The sequence below is a fragment of the Helianthus annuus genome, chromosome 14 (assembly GCF_002127325.2).
Source record: "Helianthus annuus cultivar XRQ/B chromosome 14, HanXRQr2.0-SUNRISE, whole genome shotgun sequence".
In the NCBI taxonomy this organism is placed as follows: Eukaryota; Viridiplantae; Streptophyta; class Magnoliopsida; order Asterales; family Asteraceae; genus Helianthus; species Helianthus annuus.
The window spans coordinates 69,518,009-69,524,408 of NC_035446.2; positions in this window are offsets into that span (position 1 = coordinate 69,518,009).

Below are 6,400 nucleotides of genomic sequence, written 5' to 3' on the forward strand. Positions count from 1 at the left end.
TAACAACTAATTTTAAAAAGTTTGAAAACTCAAGTGACATGTTGAGGAACATGTTGACACCAATGATCAATAAATTTAAAAAATATTTTTTGGACTTACCACCCGTATTTTTATGTGCCGCCGCTTTAAACCCAATTTTAAACGTAGCGGGTGTTAACGCGTTAGTTGATGAAATTTACGACAAGTTGGATATGCACGAGGTTGATCCAACATTGAAAGGCAAAACTAAAAAACTTTTCGATGAATCTTTGAATAAACTTTATGATCATTATTTAAAAAAATATGGGGAAAAAAATCATACAATTTTTAATGGAGCTTCATCATCGGTCTCTAAAGATCAAACAATTGCCGACCCCATCATAACCATGTTGAACGTCGTTAGAGACGAAACGGCGAAACAACAAAGGGGTAACGAACCATCTAGTGAACTCGGCCGATATAAACTAAGGGATGATGCACTTACTATGACGGCCGAGGAGTATAATAATTTTGACATTTTGGCATGGTGGAAGTCTAAAGAATCGGAATTCCCGATTTTAGCCACCATGGCTCGTGATTTACTAACGGTCCAAGCTTCCACGGTAGCTTCGGAAAGTGTTTTTTCTCTTAGTGGTAGGGTATTGTCGATTAGAAGAACAAGATTAACCCCGGAGTCGCTAGAGATGGCAATTTGCCTAAAAGACCATTTAGACGGCGTTGATCGTGTTCAACATAAGTCGAGTCTCGAAGACGAGGTGGAGTTGGAGCACAAGATTATTGAAGAAGAGGATGAAGAGGAAGACGAGGTAGAGACCAATGATTCCGAAGACGATTGTAACGAAGTTCCCGCACCAAAGCGTAGCGGAAGTGAAAGTGTCGCACCGTCCTCAAGCAAACGAGTAAAAAAATAAATTATTGTAACCGATTCTGATCAGTCCCGAAGGAACCGATTCTGATCAGACCCACGGAACCGGTTCTGTTAAACGATTTTGATTACCGATTATGATTACCGAAAGAACCGACTTTTTGTACTACTTAAACGAATATATATGCGATTTTTTTTTCCCACAAACGAGATATTATTTCACAAACATAACACTTAAAACAAACATAACACTTAAAACATAACACATCAAACACATCAAACATAACTAAACAAACGCATCCACCAAACTACATATTAGAAGAACCCGATCCTTCGCCCTTTTCTTCCTTTTTTGCCTTTGTGACCGGGCAATGTTTGTCGGTATGCTTCTTGAGGGTGGAGTTTGCCGCCGCCTTCATGAACTTACCACAATTCTTGCAACGAGCCATCTCATGGTTATCCGACATCAAACACAAATCAAAATTTTTCCAAATAGCCGGGTTACGCTTGGTTTCTAATATCAAAACCACTCCTTCTTCCGATGCCATAGTGTTCTTCCGGGTTTGATTGTTTGAATGTAAATGGGAAAGAAGAGTGATGGAAGATGAAAATTGGAAATGTGTTGAGAGTTTGATGAAATAATCGATTTTTATAATTCAAAACCGGTTATAACGGTCAAAATTTAAAAAAAAACAGCTTTTTCAGACGGAAACCGGTTACAACAGTAGCCGTCAGCCACTTTTTCTGAAATACGCAGAGGAACCGGTTCTGGTCAGTACCCGTAACCGGTTCTGCACAGTACCCGAACCCGGTTCTATAGTACCCGAACCCGGTTCTACCGGTTCTAAAAAACATGACGTGTACCCGGGTTATACCCGGACCCGGTTCCACTAACCACCCGGTTCCATTCACTTGTACCCATACCCGGTTCCGGGTTGGAACCGGTTCCGGGTTATAAAAATACCCGAAAATGCCCATCTCTATGTGGGATGGAGCCCCTAGAAGCTTTATCAGGATTTGCTAGTCCAAGGTAACGAAGTGCATCGTGGTCCGTTGTCGACGACGTTGATAACGATTGGCACCTAAGCTTTGTGATTGTTAACCGGTTAATGAACTAATTCGAGTAAATCAAATTAAAACGCGTAGTAACCCTAAGTCTTGCATTTGTCAAAACCGGGTGTGAACCTTGTTATTCCATCTTGCTTTATTAATCAAGTTTCTTGCAATTGTTAATTTGTAGTAGTTAATCAATCCAATCAACTTTGCTAAGTTTATTCTAATATCTTTTCAATCAAACAAAAATTATAAAAATAATTTAGCAAGCTTCATAATTGTGACATCTTTTAAGAATTCATCCAAATCCAATCGCAAACCACATACTCTTCGTGGTTTGACCCCTTACTACCGCTAGCTATTTGTTAAGGGTAAATAGGGCTTATAAATATTATCTTTGACCGGAGCGCGACACTCCGATCAAATTTTGGCGCCGCTGCCGGGGAGTGCGTGCGCTTTGTGTTTGGATTATTGTTTGAATTTCGTGATTATCTGTTTAATTTGTTTAGTTTCTTTTTGCACTTTGTCTTTTTCCTTGTTACGCGGGTGTGTTATTTGTGCAGGTTACAGGTAGTGTATGCATACGCAAAACTCTGGGAGGACTTCACCGTTGGTTTACGAACCGGAAATCGAAAGAGTTGCAAGAAGGAATTTAGCAAGCCGGTTGGAAGCAACACTTGCTTCTAACCAAGTCACCCAAACACCACAACTCACACCATCCATTAAAACCGTTTCAATGGCAAACCAAAATTCAAACCAAAACAAAAATCCGAACCAATTCCAATACCGAGGAAACTTCAATCCCGCTCAAAATATCCAACCTATACCCCAAGAGCAACCGGGTGGTAATAACAACTCTAGACCACCCACACCACCTTTCCGAAACCAAAACACCAACAACACCCAAAGAACATGTGACAACCCGCATAATTACAGGTACTGTACAGATTAATTAACCCTAATTATGTGCTTAATGACTGTGCTTGATTACATCTGAGACTTTAAACTACTTACTGATTCATTTTATATACATACACGTGCATCCTTTACATACAGTCACTCCATTTATTTCATACAGACTCTTAGTGACAAACCTGATGCACAGAGCACAGTTAGCACAGTGAGCGGATAACTCAAACACATGCTGATAATGCCAGCACATAGACAGACACTATTTTAGGCCAGTATGGGCCAGAGATAAAGCACTACACCAGTATGGAGTGTAGGGAAGTGAGGACCATAAGACTATGTCACTAGGTGATAGTTTGAGTGCCGGAAAGTGCCTAAAACTCATTTTAAATACAGAATTCCGCATTTTCAGTGACAATTCAGCTTTTAACACACTCGTATTATACAGAGTATTGACTAAATGGTCCTGAACTCTTTCCTAAGTGTTGGAATTAAATTCGTTACAAAAAGATGCATAAAAGACACTATACGGTATAATTAAACGCTTTAACGGAACGATACGTAACCGAACAACCAGACATAACCCAGGACACCAAAATATTGTCAGGAATATTATTTTATCATTTTTAATTAGTTACGGTCACAAAAATCCCCATACACCATATAAACATGACATACACCCACTATTCTTGATAATACCCTTAACCTTCTAATTAATTACCCACTAATTACCAAAATTTTACATTTTACCCCCCCCCCCCAACCGAAAATTCTGCCATGATTACATATATATTTTGTATAGATTTTAGTAAAGGTGATCTTAACTTTCATTGGCCAAAAATCTTATGAATGATGACACTAGGTTCTAGGTTGCTCATAGTTCCAAGGAAACTCATCATCACCATAAAACCCACACTCCAACCCCCTCTATCCCCTTATTTTCGCCCCCCCCCCATAAGCGAAATCACCATCACCACCTCTCATACTCTCATCTTCTTCACTACAAGTCCCCCTTCCAAGCTTGAAGATCATCCATAGTAGTTACAAGTTGAAGGACTCTCAAGGAAGCTTTGTTCAAGTCTCTAGCACTATCATTTCTTCATCAACCTTACACTAAGATTGTTACCCTAGCCTTGTGCTAGTAGTAAGTCCCTTCACACCATTGTTTCATCTTGTTCTTTGTTATGATATTTAGTAGGATGATGATAATCAAGTAACACAAGAAAATGAACACTAAAAAGATAAACATGAAATTCTGCATAAAAACCCTACATAAAAAGTTTGTATGAAGTTGAAATCTGGATGGTTTAGGGTTGGTTAAAGCATGATTGAAGTTTGAACATTAAATCATCGATAAACCATGGTTAGGACCTTTGTTGATACGTTTTTAGTAACTTCTACAATGTAAACAGCTTGCTGAGTTGTATTTCCAGCCAACTTCAACAGACTGTAACTGGACCGTTTTAAATCGAAAAACGTATTTTCTGAAGCCTAAAATATGCATTTTGGAATAACCAAACAAATGGCACTGGAATCGTAATTTTTCAAGATCGTTTACTATTTTTAAAAGACTGTTTTTGGACAGCATCTCAAGCTGCATTTTTACTGCAGAAAAAGTGTGTTGTTTTCGGAGTCATAACTTGAAACCTGGGTAAAATAGACTCATGGAATTTTTACAGCAGTTGGTCACCGTTGTCACGATGACCCTCCAACTGGAATTTCGTCAATCGGACTTACGGTTAATTTTTAGTGAATTATTCTGTAAACTGCAATCAGAAAGTAACTAATCTGATTGCAGTCGGGTAAATAAATTTCTATAAAATATGGGTAACAAACTGGACCCTGATATTTTTACATAATAAATTTTGGAACATATAGGACCTTCTGTAAAAATTTGAGAATTTTTGGAAAAGGATAACTATTTTATAAAAATCCTCGAAAACAGTCCGGTTTTGAGTAATAAAGCTGAAATAAAGAAAGTAATGCTTTGTATGTCCTTATGTCGGTTTGGTTATTGAAAATGAACTATGGGATATATGTAAAAGAAAATGATATGCTAATTAAGCATGGACACCTCTATTTACAAAGGAGACTATGGTGAAATTTTCCGAAATCCGAACACTTAGTAAAATATTCAAGAAAAATAAATACGAAATAGTTGTCTAACTATTTTTCTAAGAACGATAGTTAAGTTAAAATAATAATTATTATTTTAACAAAATAATACCAAAGTGACACAAATAAAAACACTAAACTCTAAGCCAAGGCACGGCCCGTTCGTCTAATAGACATTAGTACGTTGTAGGTTGTCGTGTAGCGGACAGAGTTAAGATTCGAGTCAAGACGCACTACGGTGAGTTCATGACCCCCCTTTTCTCTTACTGTTTTCGGTTTTATACTTCGGGGGTGGAATACATGTTTACAATTTATTTCAGACATTTTATACATGGTATTGTTAGCTTAAGGAGGGTTTTTATTACGCGATCAAGTGAGTGGTGGGCATGACACTTAAGGCCATTAATCCTCATCGTAGGACCACGGGACATGAGTGATAGATCTATTTGGGTGTAGCGAGCCCACACCCATGAGGCCGGGGGCCCATAGTGGTGACTATGTCTTCATACCGGAGACAAATTTGCTAGGTTTGAGTCTTCCTGCATCATTCACATATACTATTGGATTTGCAACCCAATGGTGATCAGTTTTTTTCCTTATTGCTACATACCAGGGACTACTTTACTTACAAACATATTAAAACGGTTTATACACACAGACTTACACATGAACTCGCTCAACTTTTTGTTGACTTTTTAAACTACATGTATTTCAGGGAATTAATTTGGATCTGGCAAGTGTTGCATGTTAGACAAGCTGCGTACTTAATAAGGATGTCATCCAGAGTTGTAGGGTTTGAGAAGTGCAACTCCTTCCTGGACAAGTTGCATGTCTCTTATCCTTATTTTGTTGCTAGTCTTCGTTGAGTCTTACGAACTCGTTTTAAACAAGTAATGTTTTGTAATGCAATTTGTGGTTGAGACAATATGTTATGCATTTTTAACTATTTTAATGGATGAACATCTTACGTTTTTATCATATAGCATTGTTGTGATTGTTGCTATGGTATTAAGAAGTTACACCAAATAAACCCACGCTTCCGCAAAAGACAGGGTGTGACAGAACACCCCAACAACAAAACCTTCACCGACATAGCTCCTTACCCAACAACCTTGATGATCGGAATGTTAATTCCGACCATAGAGGCAATCGAGATCGCGGCAATCCCGCGAATGAAGACCCGTTCTTTAATTTAGACGATTTGAGAAATGCTATCCCGATGACGAACCGTATAGCGTTCCCGGTTATCAATCGCTGGAACACGTGAGTATTCACTCGGAATACTCGGATGACGGGGGTAATTATAATGAACGGGTAGATGATGACGAATGGGGTTATGTGAATCGGGACAACATCTACAATGATAGAGGTTTTGAAGATGATGAGTTCGGCTACCAATATGCCAACTTTGCGGGGAACGATAACTATGGGTACGAGAATGTGCGAAATGACGGCTACGAAAACAACCGTCAACCACGA